Source organism: Callithrix jacchus, chromosome 15 (assembly GCF_049354715.1).
Source record: "Callithrix jacchus isolate 240 chromosome 15, calJac240_pri, whole genome shotgun sequence".
Classification (NCBI taxonomy): Eukaryota; Metazoa; Chordata; class Mammalia; order Primates; family Cebidae; genus Callithrix; species Callithrix jacchus.
In genome coordinates this window covers 104,614,986-104,636,299 of record NC_133516.1, presented here as the reverse complement: position 1 = coordinate 104,636,299, position 21,314 = coordinate 104,614,986, and the positions used below count along the sequence as shown (strand labels likewise).

General features: G+C 40.2%; 1 protein-coding gene and 1 pseudogene across 14 annotated transcripts in view; one reads left to right on the top strand and one right to left on the bottom strand.

Moving 5' to 3' along the window:
* Positions 1 to 20,726, bottom strand: part of LOC144579622 (apolipophorins-like) — a 72,278-nt gene extending 51,552 nt beyond the window's left edge. For 10 of the 14 annotated variants that reach the window (XR_013527758.1, XR_013527760.1, XR_013527759.1 and 7 more), the window contains exon 1: positions 20,502 to 20,726. The gene's annotated coding sequence lies outside the window, so the exon portion shown is untranslated. Of the gene's footprint in view, positions 1 to 8,768; positions 9,848 to 13,400; positions 20,133 to 20,501 lie in introns of those variants that run through there. The other 4 variants (XM_078352396.1, XM_078352397.1, XM_078352394.1 and 1 more) reach the window with 4 other exon arrangements.
* Positions 6,517 to 6,609, top strand: LOC118148231 (small nucleolar RNA U13; annotated as a pseudogene).
* Positions 20,727 to 21,314: the final 588 nt, after the last annotated feature.

Genomic DNA, 21,314 nt, shown 5'->3' with positions numbered 1-21,314 from the left:
TCCCAGCACTTGGGGAGGCTGAAGCAGTTGGATCACAAGGTCAAAACATTGACACTATCCTGGCCAACATGGTGAAACCCCATCTCTACTAAAAATACTTTTTTAAAAAATTAGCTGGGCATTTTGGCAGGTGCCTGTAGTCACAGCTACTCAGGAGGTTGAGGCAGGAGAATCGCTTGAACCTGGGAGGTGGAGGTTTCCGAGAGAAAAGATCATGCCACTGCACTCCAGCCTGGCAACAGAGTGAGATTCTGTCTCAAAAAAAAAACAAACAAAAAGCACAGCACACCCAAGACACAACACTCAATGCTGGAGAGGATGTCCGTAAGTCCACCAATATCACCATACATTCTGTGCAATCAAGACATTTACTTGGATGGGGGTGGGGTGGGCTCTGTGTTTAATTCCAGCACATTGGGAGGCCAACGCCGGTGGATTACCTGAGGTCAGGGGTCTGAGACCAGCCTGGTCAACATGGCAAAACCCCATTTCTATCAAAAATACAAACCTAGCCTGGTGTGGGGGCACACTCCTGTACTTCCAGCTACTCGAAAGGCTGAGCTGGAGAAATGCTTGAACCTGGGAGAAGGAGGTTGAAGCGAGCTGAGATTTTACCACTGCACTCCAGCCTGGGAGACACAGTGAAACTCCCTCTCAAAAAAAAAAAAAAAAGAAAGAGCGCCATATGCGGTGACTCACACCTGTAATCTCAGTACTTTGGGAGGCCTAAGTGGGTGAATCACCTGAGGTCAGGAGTTTGAGACCAGCCTAATCAACATGAAGAAACCTAGTTTCTACTAAAAATACAAATATATACATATATAAATATATGCATATATATAAATATATACATGTACATACATACATACATACATATATATATATATTTTTTTTTTTTTTAGCTGAGCAGTTGCATTGCTACCCCATTCATCACCAATGTTTGATGTCTCTTCTGCTCTTTTTTTTTTTTTGGAGATGGAGTCTCACTCTCTCATTTTTGGAGGTGCAGCCTCCCAGGCTGGAGTGCTGTGGTGTGATCTTGGCTCACTGCAACCTCTGCCTCCTGTGTTTAAGCGATTCTTCTGCCTCAACCTCCCAAGTAGCTGGGACTATAGGTATGCACCACCATGCCTGGTAAATTTTTGTATTTTTAGTAGGGATGGGGTTTCACCATGTTGGCCAGGATGGTCTCAAACTCCTGACCTCCAGTGATCCACCTGCCTTGGGCTCCCAAAGTGCTAGGATTACAGGAATGAGCCATCATGCCTTTTTTTTGAGTTGGGGTCTCCCTATGTTTCCCAGGTAGGCGCTCAAGCGATCCTCCCACTTTAACCTTCTGAGTTGCTAAGATTGCAGGTTAGTGTCACCTTGCCTGCCATGATTTTGTCACCGCAGACCCCTCTCATTCCCTTTCATAGGAAGTCACTGAGAACCAGAAAAGCTTGAGCCGAGAACTAGGGAAACTGATATGTGAACTCATTTCTGTTGGGTGCCAAATTTCTCTGTGTCTCCTTCTGTGAAAATTGGAGGTGGCAAGATCCAGTGGCTCACACATACAATCCCAGCATTTAAGAGGCCTAGGTGGGTGGCTCACCTGAGGCTATTGCACACCAGTCTGGACAAGAGTGAAACTCCATCTTGAAAAAAAAAAGAAAGAAAGAAGAGAGGAAGAGAGAGAATGAGAGAGAAGAAGGGGGGGGAGAGAGAGAGAGAAGAAATAAAGAAAGAAAATCAGAGCCTTTGCTCCCTTAATTTGACACACTCTGGAGTAATTCTGTCCCTGCTTGAAAGTGATCTCCTTGAGGCAAAGTCTGGGTCTCCTTCCTCTTGTGTGCCTACCCTGGCCTGTCTGTCCCACACTAGCTGCTCAATGAAGGTTGGCCCATGTAGAGTATGGGTTTGAGGCATCCCAAGACTTGGAGTTGTAAAAGATGTGAATGAGAAGCCTTGGAATGCTCTGCCCATCAGAAAATGTGTATATCCCAGAGTTCAGCCGAGAAGTTGTGCTCCCTCCGATGCCAGTGCTCAGAGCTCTCCTACCCAGGGTGGAATCTTGGATGGCCAAGTACATTAGCTCAATATTTGCCTTGAGTAGCTGGGTGCAATGGCTCCAGCCACTGTTGGATCTATAATAATAGCACTTTGAGAGGCTGAGGCGGGTATTCAAAATATGATAAATGTAATATCTGAAATGTTTTGAGTGTAACACAAAATTTAAAAGCAATTTTTAAAATTAGATGTAATTCCATTACATCAATATGAAAAATCACCTCATGGCAAAACACGGTAAGCAACATCAAAGGACAAACAACAAACTTAAAAGCAACAGTATAAGTCGTATCACCAAGAGCTAATTTGCTTAATATATCTAAAGCTCCTACATATCAACAATGAAACAGTAACCATATAATAGAGAAATAGGTAGCACATACAAACAGTGAGCCCTCAGAAAAAGAATTACAAATGACTCATTCACATGAAAAGATGCCCAAATTCAGTAATGAGATATAAAAGTTAAAAATAAGAAGAAAATAACATTTTCACCAATCAGATAAACTCTAGTAGCACTCTGTACTGTTGAGTCTATAAGGAAACAGATACACTAAAACCTTGTTGGTGGAAGTATATACCGATAAAATGTTAATGGAGAACAATTTGGAAATGTGGGAGATGATGTATTTACATGTAAGTATTATGTACTTCAGCATAGATATAACAGGAAAAGTGGCGGGGACAACTAAAGCATGTTACATTCAGTAGATGCCATCACAGAGAATGAGGCAGTCCCATAAGTGCCAAGATGAAGTGATCTCTTAGACACCTAGAGCAGCAGATCTTTTTCCTTGTTGGCTTCACTACTGGTAGAGTCATCTTTGGTAAGGTAAGGCAGAACATCTAATTCAAGAATACGACTTCCCATAAATACTGAAGAATTCAAAGCTACCAACTGAGAAAAGAGCTTTTTATAAAGCAATGTAAAAATCTACAAATTCCTAGAAAACAGAACATCCTGCAGAAAACTAATTAAAAACATCCAAAATGGAATTCTTTACTGCACTTGCATGCTAACCTGTCTCATCATCCTACCATATCTGCTTCTTTTCCTCCTCAGAAAACCCCAGATAACAGCACAGAGAGCCCAGATATCCTTAAACTGCATGTAAGATCATGATGTTAAAAACAGCCAGACGGTGATTAACTCATGGATCCCCAAGTGTGTTCTCAGATCATCCACAGAAACCAGAAAGCAGTGAACTTTTCCAAATGCACAGAAACAGAAGCAGAAAGCAAGTGATTTAATCAAGACACCACAAAGATTAAAGGTAAGCATCTACTTGCCACGTGAATAAGTGTTTGTCTCATTTTGATCTCCGTCTTAACCAACTACACAAAATTCCTATGAACTGAGTAAAGGTTTATTATACTCCTTTGTGAAATCAGAGGTACTAGATTAACTGAATCTATAACTGCTAAACTATGAAATACAACTAAAGGCTAAACTATGAAGCTTCGTTTTATTTCAGGCAACCTCCTGACATAAACACAATCTAGATTAAAAAGAAAAAAGAAGCTCAACAACATACACACATCCCCAAAAAATCACACAGAACACAAACACATGGAAACAGTGGGCCTGCTTCCTATCCACAGCACTGTCAATCTTGCTCTGGTAAATGAAAGCCAGGAAGCTCATCCCTGAACAGGATGAAGGGGATGAATACAAGAACAAGAAAGCCCTTCTATCAAGAGAGTTTGGAGTGTGTCTCTGTGTGTATATGTACTCACATTTTTAGTCTCTTTGGTGTGTGAAAGGAAAATAATTCTTGGGGCCCCAAATCACTAAGCTAAAGGGAAAAGCCAAGCTGGGAACTGCTTAGGGACAACCTGCCTGTCACTGAGATAGATGCATTGCTGATTGCCTCCTTTGGAAAGGCTAATCAGAAACTCAAAGAATGCAAGCACTCCTCTCTCTCACCTATCTGTGACCCAGAAGCTCCTTCCAGTTTCAAGTCTCCTTCCTGTCTTTGCTTCAAGTTGTCCTGCCTTTCTGGACACGACCACTGTACTTCTTACATATGTTGGCTGATGTCTCACATCTCCCTAAAATGTATAAAACTAAGCTGTGTCCCGACCACCCTGGGCACATATCATCAGGACTTCCAGACGCTGTCTAAGAAGCGTGCATCCTCAAACTTGGCAAAATAAACTTTCTAAATTAACTGACACTTGTCTCAAATTTTCAGGGTTACAAATAATACCAGCAAATCAGGAGACCTGAAGGGAAAAAAGAAGGTAGTCTAAATTTATTATGATTGCAAAAATGCATCTGGTATATCCATACAATAGAATATTACTTAGCAAATAGAAGGAAAAGAACTACTGACACAAAACACCATAAATGAATCTCAAAATAATCATGTTGAATGAAAAAAGCCAGAAAAAAAAATACCTACTGTATGATTCTATTTATATAAGTTAGAAAATGAAAACGAATCTACAGTTACAAAAAGCTTATCAGTGGTTTCCTGTGGATCAAAGGCAGGAGGGAGGCAGCACTAAAGGGTACAAGAAAACTGTTGGGATGATAAATACGTCTATTATCTCTAGTGGTGAAAGCTCTACGGCTGAATACCTATGTGAAAACATCTAACTTTACACTTCTAATATGTGCAGCTTGGGTGTCACTTGACTCCTCAATAAAGCTGTTTAAAATGTTTTTATGAAAATAAGTATACATTGACCACCAATCGGGTTTAACTGAAACCTTACAAAATGAAGGAGGCGGCCGGGCACGGTGGCTCAAGCCTGTAATCCCAGCACTTTGGGAGGCAGAGGTGAGTGGATCACGAGGTCAAGAGATCGAGACCATCCTGGTCAACATGGTGAAACCCCATCTCTACTAAAAAATATATACAAAAAATTAGCTGGGCACGGTGGCACATGACTTTAATCCCAGCTACTCGGGAGGCTGAGGCAGAATTGCCTGAACCCAGGAGGTGGAGGTTGCTGTGAGCCGAGATTGTGCCACTGCACTCCAGCCTGGTTAACAAGAGCAAAACTCTGTCTCAAAAAAAAAAAAAAATGGAGATTATTTTCACTTTCAAAAGGATATCTGATCACAGTTACATATCATGCTTTGTGGACAAGCAATTTCAGAATAAATACAGATTTCAAATACTTAAATGTATTTCTTCCCATTCATCCTTTTCATTATGTAAAAGAAGCTAAAGCATTTTACAAAAAAAAATTCCATCACTTTAAGTTTCTTACAGAGACTCTCTGAAATTCAATAAACAGTTAACTTTTCGGAAGAGATGGGACCTTAAACACCTTCCTGTCCAACTTTCTCAATTTAAGGAAGTAAACTTAGACCCTCCCGTTGCAGGGAATTCATCCACTCTCATGGCTTTGAAGTCAGCTCTATGTTGCTGACACCTACCTTTGTCATTTTAATCTTAACCTCCCCACTGAACTACAGACATTTATTCCACTGCCGACTAAACCACCTCACTTGACTATCTAATAAGTATCTAAAACCAATCGTGGCCAAAAGGTATCTTCTGATTCCCCTTACCATCAACTTCTCGAATTTTCCCCATCTTAGTAATTGAACCATCACACATTCAGTTGCTCAACTAAAACCTAGAAATCAACTCTTGACTACTCATCTCCTGCCTTCCACATAGAATCCACACTTAAGTTCTTAGCTCTGTCTGCAAAGTAAATTGCCAAAGCTGGCCCAGGCTCCATCTACACAGCTACTGTGGCTTCTTACCCAGACAACAGCTCTGAAAGGTCCTCATTTCCTCTTCTGCCTCTACCAGTCATCACTACACAGTAGCCACAGTCATGAGGCCATCAATCCCCAGACCTAGAACACTCTACAGATTTGCTGCCATCATTAAAGTGGCATCCTAACTTCTTATTCTGCCCTAAAATATCAAGGCCCTTTCCACCTCTCTAGCCTCATCTACCACTATTTCTTCTCTGGATACATTCCAACATTTCATACTGACAGTCTCAAACACAGCAAACTCATTTCCACCCCAAAGCCAACGCTTTCCCACCTCCAGGCCTGGAATGCACACAGATACTTCACCATTCATATCTCAACTCAAATAACATCTTCAAAATCTTCGCAGACCTCACAATCTACAGAAGCATCCCCTGGTGAGAAGCTGGTGGTGAGGGAAATCAGGAGCCCTTTGGCCTCAATAAGTTTGGAAATGCATTAAACATTCAAGTGAATATTTAATTCACTTATCACAGACCCCATTTTACTGATGTAATGGTACTTATCACTATCTAAAATTATCTTGTAAAGTTCTTTACTTATTTATTATATATGCTAATAAAATGCATTCATTCATTTATTCATTCATTCATTCCTGCTATGCCTATCAAAAGCACTAGCCCAAATAAGAACTGTGATCTTTTCTTATTTCAGTTGAAAGAATTCATTTCTGGGTGCCTGGTTAAAAAGTACCCATGTGCATTTTTTTTATGTCTATTTTAGTCCTTTTTAAATTCCTAAGTATGACGATTGGGTTCCACGCTCAAACCTGAGTGTGAACATTTTTACAACATCAGCACATTACCAGTCTGACGTTTAAAATAAAGGTCAACTTCAGGCAGGGCAGTGGCTCATGCCTATAATCCCAGAACATTGGGAGGCCGAGGCGGGTGAATGACGAGGTCAAGAGATCAAGACCATCCTGGCCAACATAGGTGAAACCCCGTCTCTACTAAAAATACATAAAATTAGCTGGGCACGGTGGTGCGCGCCTGTAGTCCCAGCTACTCAGGAGGCTGAGGCAGGAGAATTGCTTGAACCCAGGAGGCAGAGGTTGTGGTGAGCCAAGATCGTGCCATTGCACTCCAGTCTGGGTAACAGCAGCGAAACTCCGTCTCAAAAAAAAAAAAAAAAAGGTCAATTTTAGAAGATTCCAAATCTTGTTCCATAAACCATTTTACATCAGTACATTACCTGTCTGATATTCAATTTCAACTGTCCAATTAATTTTACAAGTTTTCAAATTATGCTTCTAAAAAACTGAAAAATTCAATGACTGGCATGCCTCATTATCATGAGATTTCTATTTGATATAATATCAACTTATCAATTTACATGAATGTTGTTGATTTTGAGATTGCATAGCTTGTCACTACAATAGCACACTTTTTGATAAGGATAAGGTCAATATAAGAAGTATTTACTTTTAATGATTAAACTGGATCTCTAATATCTTACCTTTGGGATACTTAGCAAATAGTCACAAATAATATACTATTTAAATGCACCAATTTAAACTTTTTTTTTTTTTTTGAGATGGAGTTTCGCTGCTGTTACTTAGACTGGAGTGCAATGGCATGACCTCGGCTCAGGCAAACCTCCGTCTTCTGGGTTCAAGCAATTCTCCTGCCTCAGCCTCCCGAGTAGCTGGGACTACAGGCGCGCACCACCATGCCCAGCCAATTTTTGTATTTTTAGTAGAGACGGGGTTTCACCTATCTTGACCAGGATGGTCTCAATCTCTTGACCTCCTGATCCATCCGCCTCCGCCTCCAAAAGTGCTGGGATTATAGGCGTGAGCCACCACGCCCAGCCCAATTTAAACATTTTTAATTCATTTATTTTCTTTTTTAGAATTTCAAAGCTTTCAGACACTGCTACCAAAAAAATCACAATAGATTTTTTTACCTGGTTTTTACACATTAAAAATGATCTCATTGTAAATCATTAATCACTGGGATGTATATTTTATAAGGACAGAGATATTTATCCAGTCGGTTCATTGTATCCCCCAGCACCTATTCCTGGCATATTATCAGCTTAAAATAATATGTGCTGTTAAATATCTGCAAGCTTTTGTTTTATCTTATGGAGATCACCATATTACTTCCACATTTAGAGCATACTGCTAATATGTATAATCTCTTCTTGCTATTGCTTGATGCCATGAAAATATTAAGCATGATCTGAACAGCAATTCTAAATCACAAGTTCTTGAATTTCAAGTTATACAGTGATACGTGGCAAATGGGTGGCAAGAGATCAACATAGATTTTTGCATAAGGTGTGATCAACATAGATTCTCTTACATTGTGCTGAGGAGGCAAGACTCAATATGGAGTCTGGATATACAGACTGCTCTAGGGCTAGGGAGAAAGCCACCAATGGAAGACTGTCAGTGCATGAGAGTATCAAACTTTATACTGATGCCAAGGTGATTGTTAAATAGCGCTACAGGGCTGATAATGAACGTTGCCATAATAAAGTAGTTAGAAGCAACCATTGTGAATCATAAAAAAGCAGCTCAGTTTTTGGTGTGCTGCAAGTAATTTATACTAATGAAAATTAAAATAGTCAAGTTCATCAATAATCATTCATGAATAGTCAAGATTATTCCTAAGACATTACTCTTGCCCTCACATTTCTAAGAAAAAAGCAGCAGAGATACAACTAGTTTTCTGGGAACTACATACCACACAGTGAACGCAAGTGGGAATGTGTGTCATCTGAATGCCACCTATCATGTCAAAGTAGGCTGACTGCAGATCTGAAGCAAGCAGCTTTCTACCACCTAATACATCCTAAATATGAATCCCTGTTCCATCTTCAACCAAGTTACCTCTGGCATTTATAACCTGTTTCTTAATATAAAAATAAGAATAATCCCTGTCTAGATTTGCAAATAATAAAATTTATAAAGAAAAAGAAAAGTAAACATATACTTCTAATCCTTTGAGCAGCATGGTCTGCCTACCTGGTTGGCTGGATGGACTGAGGAGGAGCAGGTTCAAAACCCACTGGGAAAGCTCCTATACAAGGTAAGGTGACAAGTAAACAGGTCATTATTTAACAAACAAAATGGTCTTTAATAAAATATGCATTATACCACTTCACACCCACCAAGATGCCTATAATCAAAAAGACAGTAACAGTTGACAAGAATGTAAAGAAACTGGAACCCTCACACACTGCTGGTGAGAATGTAAAATAATAGAATCACTTTGGAAGACAGTTCCTCAAAATGTTAGGTATAGTTATCATATGAACCAGTAATTCCACTCCTAGGTATACACACAGAAGAAGTAAAAACAGATCTACACAAAAGTTCACAGCAGCATTATTCATACTTCCAAAAAACATGAAAACAACCCAAATGTCCACCAACAGGCAGACAAATAAAATGTGGTATATCCATATAATGGAATATTTGCCAATTAATAAAAATTCATGATGATATACAAAGATAGATAAACCTTGAAAACATGCTAATGAAAGAAGTCAGACACAAAAGACCACAACTCTTCTGAGAGCACTTACATAAAATGTCTAGAATAGGCAAATCTACAGAGACAGAAAGTAGATGAGTGGTTGCTTAAGGCCGAGAAATTTTGGAAAAATAGGGAGTGACTGTGAATGGGTACAAGATTTCTTTTTGTGATGAAAATGTTTCAGATTAGACAGTGGTGAAAGCTGTACAACTGTGACTATATTAAAACTGTTGAACTGTACACTTTAAATGGGTGAGTCCTATGGTATGTGAACTATATCTTGATAATGCTATTAAAATATATTGTGCATTATCTTTAAATAATTACAGCTTTCAACCATCAAATGACATGTCTTATCAAGATGAAGTATGGATATGTTGTCACCCCAACAGCTACATTTCATATAGTTCACAAAGTCCTCTCACAGCCCCCAGTCCCCATGACCAAGAATATTTCCCAGGGCATTTCTGCCAGAGGTACCAGAGAAGATGCTTTCTCTTCCTAGGATCACGGGTGGAGCTGGTTTCAACTGGAGCTCCTTCTGTGATGAGAGAATAGGCTAACACTGTAATAAAAACAGAATGAGAGAGGGAGTGGGGCAGTGGAATAAAGAAGGAGGGGGAAAGAGAAAGGTGAGAAAGGAGGAGACACAGAGAGGAAGAGCACAGTAATTATTGTTGGAGCATCTGCATCCAGCCATGCTGGCTAGTTTAAAGTGGGTTTCTGTAATTTGCTTTTAGAAGAGTCTTTATATGTTACTTCACTACAAACTCTTTCTCTACTTAACTGATACTTTCCAAGGATATATACACAAGTAAAACTAAATCCTGGGCATTTTTTGTTTAATAAAAAGACACATGAAACATTGGAAAGAGCACACATAGCTCAGTGGTTAAATGAAGTCAGACAGACTTAGAGTCAAATGTGAGTCCCAGGCTTACCTAAGTGACCTTGGGAACACACAATTTAACTTCCCCAAACCTTAGTTGCCACTTCTGTAAAATGGGAGCCCTAGGTTTGGTTTTCTTACAGACAGGCCACTGTCCACATTAAATGAAATAACTCATGGCAGTGTCTCAATACAGTACCTGGCATATGAGAACACAACGATATGACCCACCATTATTAGTGGTAAACTCATGATTTATCACAGATATATTTAGAGCATAAAAAAGTATTGTTTTAAAGCAAAGATAGTATGAATAAGACTAGTAGGTAAGAGCCAGAGAAAACTGTACCATGCTTCACAAAAAAATACTTCTTATTCATTTGGAGAGCATTATTTTTAAGACATGTTGGACACTAAACCTAGTAATGGTAAACACAACAGCCAGAACCAAAAATACTAATTCATAAAAATTAATTCTGGTTCTTAGCTAACCTTGCCCAATACATACTTTGGTCAGAGTTATTTCTTTAGCCTTTAGTCTACAATCACTTTTGGAAACCACTCCCCACTTGAAAATAGAAAGCTTTAGACAACTATTTAGATTGCTAAGCTTTCTGTCCTTCTACAACACTGCATATTATTGCATCCACATGAGAGAATTCCCTGCACTCATCTACTGCCCATAGATATCATTAACTTGGCTCAGACACAAGTCCTCTCCAAAAGTGACCTTGTGATCACCCAGTTCTGAGTTTATTCATTCATTCAACAAAGACTTAATGAGAACCTACTATGTGCAAAGTACTGTACTAGCTACCAGAGATGCAGAGAATAAAAGAGATACCTCTTCCCTGTGTTCTCATGAGGACCTGTTGCCCCCTCATCACAACACTGACCACACTGATTACTGATTTTCTAATTACTTCTCTGCAACCCCTACAGAGACTCAAAGCAACCTGAGGTCAGGGACCATAGCAAAGCTGATTTGCACCTTATCACATTATTTTGAATAAGTCATAAAAAAAACTGAAATAGAATGAGGTGTCAATACAATATAGCCACAGCATAGCTATTTGCATGGTCAGAGACTCATGCAGAGCAAACTCTGAAGTGGGTAGAAACACAAACTTTACAGGTAACTGAGTCTCCCGTCAGTGCTGAATATAGCCTGCCCCTAAGATCTTGGCTACATCTAGAGCTTGATCCAAAGTATATAATACAGATATAAAATTACATGATACAAATATAAAATATGCATTTATTTTTATAAATATGATTATCTTTTCATTGAAAATATGTCTATATAAGGTAAAGAATAATAAAGTTGCACATTGATTAGCTAAAATGGAATTTCTTAGATAAAATGCACCAGTTCCAGAAAAAAACAAAAACAACAACTCATCCAATATGAATTTAAATAGCCCAGTAACTGTTAAGAAAACTGGCTTTGTAATTTAAAATCCCATAAACATCTCTAGGCCAGTCAGGTGCAGTGGCTCACACCTGTAATTTCAGCACTTTGGGAGGCCGAGGCGGGTGGATCACCTGAGGTCAGGAATTCAAGACCACTCTGGCAAACATGGTGAAACCCTTCTCTACTCAAAATACAAACTATTAGCTGGGTGTGGTAGTGGATGCCTGTAAGCCCAGCTACTCAGGAGTCTAAAGCTGGAGAATCCTTGGACCCATGAGGTGGAGGGTGCAATGAGCCAAGGTCATGCCATTGCACTCCAGCCTTGGCAACAAGAGCAAAACTCCATCCTTCACCTCCCCATCCAAAAAAAAAAAAAAAAAAAAAAAATACTTGGCCCAGATGGCTTTACTAAAGAATTCTATCAAATTTTTTAGAAAGAATTAACACTGGTTTTATGCAATCCCTCCCAGAAAATAGAAGAGAAAGGAATACATCTCAATTCAATAAAGGGAGTGGTCTAGACATAAGGAGACTAAGGAGAGTTTAGAACCAAATGCAACCTGTAATTCCAACTAGATCCTGTTGTTAAACAGAATTTGATCAGATAACCAGTAAAGCTTGAATAAAGTTGAAGAAGTGATGATAGAAATGTATTAATTTTCTAATTTTGATGGTCATTTTGATATTACACAGAAGAATGTCCTTAGGAAATGCCACTAAAATATTTGGAAGCAATGGGTCATCAAGTCAGCAACTTATTAGCAAATGGTTCAGGGAAAAGAAAATGTTATCTGAATTGTACTGATAATCTTTCTAAAAATTTAATCTTGTTTTAAAACAAAGAAAACTATTTTTTAAAAATATAGGAGGCTATCTTTATGATCTCAGGATACAGAAGAATTCCCTAAACTAGGTATAAAAACACTGCAAATATAAATGTTATAAATTCAGCCACATGAAGATTAAGAACTTTATAAATGGAAATTTATTCAGCTTTTCAAATGCAAAGAAATTCTGGCTTTTATGAGTCATATAACATATATCATATGTGACAACATGGATAAACCCTGGAGACGTGCTAATTCAGATATGCCACTCCCAAAATGACAAACGCTGTAAGTTTCCACTTATATGAAGTAACTAGAATAGTCAAATTCATAGAAACAAAAGGCCAGCTGCTGGGCCTGGGGGAAATAGAGAGTTGATTAATCAATATACAGTTTCAGTTCTGTAAGATGAAAATGTGGAGATCTAGTATTCAATGTTGTGAATACAGTCATCACTACTGAACTACCGACTTAAAGATGGTTAAGATGGCAAATTTCATGCTTTTTACCACATATATATACACATTTGTGGATAACACTTGAAGAAAGAAAGAAAATGGTTAACACAATATTGCAGAAGTCTCTCCTCTCTGGGATGTGATCTGAAAAGGGTACACAGGGAACTTAAAAAAAAATTCCTTAAGTTCAAGTACAAGTGGTTTTCATCATCCTCTAAAAGGATAAGCTCCTGCAAATCTAATTTTTAAAATCAACTCCCCAGGAAAGGGAAGATGAGCCAGTACAAAAGCTGTGAAAATAAATAAAGAACTAAAGGACAGGGAAGGCAAAAGGAAAGAATCATGAATTCTCTCAGTATTATTAATTTTAAATTATATTCTCTAAATTAATAAAGGATCAATTTCTGTATAACAATTTAAAGTTATAAGTGGTACTGGTCAAACTAGATGTACTTTATGTAACTACCAAATATCTTTCTAAAATATGGAGACAAATAATATCAATCCCTCAGCCTTTCTATATTGCTCACCACAACAGGAGTCAGACAGGACAGGGGCAGTCCTCAGTGGTCTGAACCAAGAGAAGCACAAAGAGGCACTGAGGGCCAGCGTTCTGCCTTGAGAAAGCAGAAGCTGGTGGCTACACAGTATACAGTTTGCTCAGAGGCCTCCCACTTCTTACTGGTTTCCTGCTAAGAAGGAAAAAAAAGGTAAGGCTCAAAAATATACCCACATGGTTCCTTATGGGGTAGGGGAGAAATTAAAATGTCTAATTCTTCTTCTCAATAGCTTTAAAATATACAAATCAAATTCTAAATTTTCTACTGTCAACTGGCTATATCAGCTGGGACTCAGGTCAGATACAGACAGGTCACTGAGGCTGACTGAAAATCACCTATATTTTACTCTTATTTTTATTCACAACGCTTTCAGGAAAAAAAACTTTTGATTAAAATTTTTCTCATCATTCTACTCAAAGTACCATAAGCTCTTTATTCTATCAAATGAGATTCTTACTCTGAAAAATACAATAAAATTCTTTAAAGATAAACTGTGCAACCTCCAAATAGAATCTTGAGTCCTGCCCTATTCCCTGAACTTCAGATTCACATCTTCAATGTTCTTCACATTTCTACTTCAAAGGCTAGCCAGCATCTGAAACTTAACACAGTTGAAAGGAGTATCATTCATACACACCCGTTCTCATATTCCAACAGCCATTTCTCTTCCAGGCTGGTGTCAAAGGTTGTCACACTTACCTTCCACTGAGCTGTTAACACTTAAACTGTCCATGGGCAGCAAAGCTAAAAGAGCACCGATTGTAACACTTCTGGGGCCTCAGGGCCTGCACAGAGTTTTGCTCCTCCCAGCACCCAAAAGCACTCACCCCAGCTCCTGCACACGCTTACCTGCATGTTCCTTCCCACGATGGGTTGAGCACAGGGTGTTCTAGTGAGTGGAGTCTGCCCCTGCCAGCGCCTGAGTGCTACTTCCAGCACCCACACCCCAGTTCCCACCAGCAAAGCATTCAGGGAAATTATCCTCCTTCACTATCTCAGTCAGGTGACCAAATCAACATCAACAGTGATCAGTCACATTGAAAGTATACACCCTTTCCTTTGTATGATGTGATGAAAAGGACACTTCATCTTTTCAGTCTTCCTCCTGGGCATCCATAAACCCAGACATATTATGATAAACACATTTAATAAATCCCACTTGAGGGACAGTCTACAAAATACATGACCAGTAGTCCTCAAACCTGACAAGGTCACCAAAAAAGAAAGGAAAGTCTGAGAAACTGCCACAGTCTAAAAGAAGCTAAGGAGACACAAAGACTAAATGTAGTATGGTAACCTGCATAAGATCCAGGAACACAAAAAGAACCCTGTTATAAACTGAATGTGACCTGCCCAGAATCCGCATATGTTGAAGCTTTAACCTCGAATGTAATAGTATCTGGAGCTAGGGTGTTTGGGAGGTAATCAGCATTAGATGAAGTCATGAGGGCAGGGCCCTGGTCTGATGGGATTAGTGCTCTTATAAAGAGGCACAGAGAGCTTGTTCTTTCTCTCTTCTGGTGAGAACACACCTAGGAAAGCGGACTGTGCTGTGTGCAAGTGAGGAAGAGACTCCTTACTGGAACCCAACCATCCTGGCACCCAATCTCAGACTTTTGACCTCCAGATTTGTGAAAACAAATTTCTCTTGTTTAATCCACTCAATCTATGGAATTTTATTATGGCAGCTAACTGATACAGACCTTAAGTAAAAACTAAAGACATCAATCATGTATAGAATTTAGTCAATAATAATGTATCAATATTACTTCACTAAATGTGACAAATGACCGCACTAATGTAACAGTTTAACAATATGAAAACTGGATGTAAGTTATTTGAAAACTCTACTATTTTCACTACTTTCTGTAAATTTAAAACTCTTCTAAAACACAAAGTGTATTTCTAAAAATTCGATGGCTTTCTATCATATTTTTCTTAAACCAAAGGCCTCCCAATCTCTTTCACTCATCATCTAATCACCTTGTTTACTCTGGTTACCATGTTCACCTTTACAAGGGTTACACAGTATGAGTTACATACATGTACACATTTGTCAAAATCGATTAAACTGCACACTTAAGATCTATGCATTTCTCTCTATATATTATACTTCAATTACAACTGTGTTAAAATATATGATTGCCAAATGAATACTCTAATGACCCCAAAAGTACCCTTGAATTTGGTGGCTGAAAACACTAACATTTCATTTGCTCTGGAATCTGCAATTTGGACATGGATCAGCATGGACACTTCATTAATTCTCTATTTGCCAGTAGCCAGCAACTGGTATTATCTAAAGGCTCACTCACATGTCAGATGGTGAATGCTGGCTGTCACCTGAGACTTTAGCTGGGCCTGTAGGTTCAAGCACCAACACAAGGCATCTTTATGTGCCCCGAGATTCCTCATGATATGGTGGCTGTGTTACAAAAACTTTATATTCAGTGTGACTCTAATTCTATTTCAATATACACACACATTCTAAAAAAATTAACAGAAATTTTCCCTGGAGTAAAGAAAAATGAGTGATTTTTAAACTTTCATAGTTATACATTTTTATTTTATAAATTTTATACCATAAACATGTATTACTTTCTAAATCAAATGAAAAAAATTCAGTTCCCTGTTAGTGTACATAATACACTAGTGTAAACACAAATGAAATTAAAAATGCAAAAATGTCAAAAATATTTAATTATTAAAAAAAAGAATCCGCTCACAAACAGCAAAAACATTACAAAATACTTGATTCATTCTGCCTTACTTCCCCACCCTCCCCATCATGAGACAGAGTTTCACTGCTGTTGCCCAGGCTGGAATGCAATCCGCTCACTGCAACCTCCGCCTCCTGGGTTCAGGTGATTCTCCTGCCTCAGCCTCCTGAGTAGCTGGGATTACAGGCATGCATCACAATGCCCAGCTAATTTCTGTATTTCTAGTAAAGACAGGGTTTCAACATTTTGATCAGGCTGGTCTTGAACTCCTGACCTCAGGTGATTCACCTCCCCCAGCCTCCCAAAGTGCTGGGATTACAGGCGTGAGCCACCTCACCCAGCCCACCTTACTTTTCAAGTTATAGAAGAACTGAACATCAGCACATCAGAAACTAACAAAGAACACAAATATGCTCAATGATATGTGATGTCTTCTAAATCACACATCTGGCTCTTTTCATGGCACAGCTCTCCCTTAGTCCAATTCCTTCCTCAAAACCTTCTCTCTATATTTTCCTTTAATCAAAATAACCTTCTAAACATTACCCTAGAAATAAAATCATCTGGAAAGCAAGGCCTACAAAGGCAAACCTCAGATGCTAGATACTTTCTATCTTACAGCATGGTGTCTCCTCACTTGATAATAGATCTTTTACTAAGATTTAAGGCCAACTGAACAAATACTATGGCTGCCTCAAGGTCACTCTGAAATTCTCAGTAATGATTAAACAACACAGGAGTCAATGGCAAGATCTTTTGCTCCTTTTCCTTCCCTGGCCTCAGCTTTATTGCAAAACACTCCCTCCCTTCTGCTATCTGGCCCCTCAAGGCATGTTCTTACATTCCATGCGGACCAATAATTTCTATTATCTCATAAATTCTATACTTACTTTAGTAAAAAGTTAACTGTTTTTGTTACACTAAAGTCCTTTTCTTCATCTGACATTAAACAACTACTTCTATAATTTTCTAATTTTTCAAAACACTGTTAATTTGCACACACCAAATCAACATACTTCTATGTTGCATTTTTGCACTTTTCATTTCCTGATTTGCCTTTTTCCTGCTGACTCACACTATTTGATTACAACAAATTCCAAATTTGTCCTCAACCTGCTCAATTTAAAATGCTTAATTTAAAAATGATAGCTAAATGATTTTATTCATCCAATTTTATAATATGAGTTTTTAGTTATTTCAAGAACTTCATCAACAAGCAAGTCAATTCTTAGGTGCTTCAAAGAAACAACTATCAGTATGAAAAGTTAAGGTTTATGTGGTATTAATCAAATATTCTCAAGACTTGCTCAAATAGAAAACAACTGTAAATATACTCACATGTTGCTTAATAATGGGGATACATTCTTAAAAATGCATCATTAGGCAATTCACTGTGGACATCACAGTGGACTTATACAAACCTAGACAGTCTAGCCTACTACACATGCACCTAGATGGTACAGGCTATTACTCCTAGGTCGCAGACCTATATAGCAGATTACTGTAATGAATACTATAGTATGTGTGTATCTAAACATAGAAAAGTTACTGTAAAAATACAGCATAAAAGATTTTTAAAAAATGGTATACCTATACAGGGCACTCACCATGAATGGAGACTGCAGGACTAAAAGTTGTTGTGGATAAGTGGGGGTGAATGAATGTTAAGGTCTCAGACATTGCTCTACACCACTATTGACTTTATAATGACTTTACACTTAGGCTACACTGAAAAGTTCTTCTTTCTTCAGTTAACTCTGGCTTACTGTAACTTTATTTTACAAACTTTTAAACTCTTCTATAATTGCACTTAGCTTAAAACACACATTGTATATCTGTACAACATATTCTTTCCTTATATCCTAATTCTATAAGCTTTGTTCTATTTTTAATTTTAAAACTTTTTCTTAAAAACTAAGACACAAACACCCACTAGCTTGGGCCTACACAGGATCCAGATCATGCACATCACTGTCTCCCACCTCCAATCTCGTCACACTGAAAGGTTTTCAGGGGCAACAACACGCATGTAGCTCTCACCTGCTATTATGACAGTGCCTTCTTCTGGAATATTTCCTGAAAGACCTGCCTCAGGCTGTTCTATAGTTAACTTTTCTTTTTAATCAACAGAAGTACGCACTAAAACAATGACAAAATGGGTAGAAAATACACAAACCAATAATGTATTTAACATTATCAAGTATTACGTACTGTACATAATTGCATATGCAACACTTTTACAGGGACTGGCTGCACAGGAAGTTTGTTTACACCAGCATCACCATAAAAACATGAGTAACTAAGAAATTATGAATACTACAGCTTCACTAGGCAATGGGAATTTTTCAGCTCCCTTATAATCCATAGGACCAAAATCATATATGAGCTCTGATGAACTCACGGGCACTATGCAGTACATAACTGTACTACACAAATTAGGGCTATACGTGGCTGTACAAATTTATAGTAGTCCCAAGCTACAAACCCAAGACCTTCAGCTAAACAAAGAAAGACATGTCAAAAAGTTTTAAGTCCTGTCTCCTTCCCATGATTCTCCTGATTATTTCAGTACTGAAAAGAACTTTCTCTGGTTGCTGAGATGTTTAAATGAGTTCATTACTATGAAAAAGGTATTATTAGCATAACAAAGAAAATATTTCTGCATGGGAGGGAGGGGTAAGCCTATGGCAGACACCGGGTCCGGAGAAAGGAAAGAAAGGGTGAAGAGACAGAGAGAATGTGAACACATGCCAGTCTCCCTAAAAGAAATGTAAATGTATATGGCTATCTCGCTTGCTCATCAGCAATGTGTGTGTGTGTTTTTTTTTACAGACACCTACGCTGCATTTGCTGATACACTGGCTGCAACCTGTTTAAATCAGGCTGATACTGCATGTCAGGGTGGAAAAGAGCATGATCTTCCACAGGGCTAAGAAGATAAAAAACACTAAATTCTGATCAATTTATTAATTAACAGAACAGTATTTTCTTCAAATACACGATTAATTTCACTACCAATACTTTGTTCGCAGGATACACATTATAACTGCTGTTAAAGATAGGTGGGCATGACCGCAATAAGAGATTTCAACAGAAGGCAAAATTATTTATTTTTTTCTATTTAATTATTTTGTATTTGACACTCGTTCCACGTAAGTTTATTTAAAAGAATAAATCACAAAGCAGCCTGTACCCTAATGTCAGGTTTCCAGCTTGCTGCTAGGAAAAGCAGTCTGGATAAGAGAGAACCTGTATTATAAATGAAATCCCCTAAGACTAAACAACATGCACACAGTCCAGCTAAAAACGGTGAACCAGTATCCCCTGTAAAGTGCAAACACTTACTTCTAGGTTAAGTACGCTACAAACAATTGTAAGCGAAATTTCCAAAGTCAACTACCTTTGCCTTGGGGCCAGAGCAATCACCTATCTCCCACACCTGGCATCAACAACTTCCTTAAATCTTACACTGAATTCTCCCAACAAAATACGTCCAAGCTTTCTTTGCTGAATAAAAATGGCGCTGCTTTTCCCATAACATTATTGTTGACTTCTCAGTATTCCTTACGCCCTTTAACCATCAAACTCAATTGGCCTCATTTAAATGCCACCCTTCCCTGAACACTGCCAAGTGCTTTTTTGAGGGTTGGGCCAGGAGGTAAGGGTGGCTGCCTCTATATACAAGGCTGCAACTTTCTCAGCTAGAATCCTGGGGATAACTCCCTCTCACTTTTCTTCATAACCTCGGCCTTCCCCGAAACTGTTGCCTCTGTCTCCCTTAAACCACACCACAATGCAAACTGTCCCCAAAGTGCAGTAACACCTTAAGCTTCTCTGTGCCCCTCGCACCCATTGACGCCATCTCTAATGCAACGTTCACACCTAGACTCACGCCTCAGCCTTTCCCGGGGTCGTTCAGAGCCACCCGCCGGGCAGGCACCACCACGCCGGCCTCTCCGGAGCACAGCCTTCCACTCCGTCTACATCCCAGCCGGTGCACCCGAAGGCACCCAACGGCTGAGTCCCAGCCCCGCTGCGGCAGAGGGCAGGAACCAGCACGCACACCCTCAAGTCTACATGAAAACCCTCCCCGGCGCTGTCGCCGGCACCGACGCGACCACCCTGGGCCTGGGCGGTGGATGGGGGTCTGGGGCGCACGCCGCGGAGGCAGGGAGGAGGCCGGCGGGAGCGAGAGGTCACCGGGACAGGCTTGTCTTCCCCTCCCTTCCAGCAGCGGCGGGCCCCAGTCCCCACCCCTCTCCCAGGACCCCCGGTCCGGCGGCACCATGCCCGCAAAGGGCAGTGAGGGCGCGTACCCGACACCTGGGTGCCTCGCCGTACCCGAACCCACCTGGTCGAGTGGCAGCTGCACCGCATCACCGAGGGGCCGCGGCAGGGTGGAGTCCGTGGTACTGGCGGTGCCGGAGGACGACGGAAAGGCTTAGACTAGGGACTGCTCTCTCCTTTGCGCCCAGCCGCTGCCCGCGCTCACTGCTAGTGACCGCTCCCCCGCCTCCGACTTCCAGCAACTCCCAACGCCGGTTCCCCACTTTGCGCACCGCAGGCGCCTACTGCCGCCCACGGCACAATCGCAGCGTGGAACCTTGACGCGACAGCCAATCAGAGAGGGCCGGCCGCACAGCGCCCCTCCCCCTTGCCGAGGGGTGGGGCGAAGGGAGGGGGCTCTCGCGAAGGCTGTAGCCTGAGGGCGCCTGGCGGGCGGAGTGGGATGCTTTTCGGGGTGAAACTTTAGAAGGGCGTCTTTGCCCCCTCACCCCTCCCTTTGTTCTCCCTGGAATGTCACGGCCATCCACCTCTCTCTAGGAGGGACAGCAGGCAACCTAGGGGTGGGCAGTGGCCCTCCAAAAAAGGAGCGAAGTGAGGGGCGTCCCAAGCATTGCTGGGGACATTGGGGACCAAGCTTGGGCCTGGGAGGAGGGGGACGGTAAACCAAACCTAGCTGAAAAGCCCCTTTGTCTTCCAAACTGCTGTATAAAAGCGCAAAGTTGAGAACAATCCCGTGGTCTGACCCTTTCAGTCCTCCTCCAGCTGCACCTGGGCCTTCCAGGCGGAGCGAGGTGTTCCTGGGTTGGATGCCTGTGGTCGCAGGGAGACCGACTCACCTTCGTTGCGTTAAAGTTTAGTTATTTGGTAGTTACCCGCT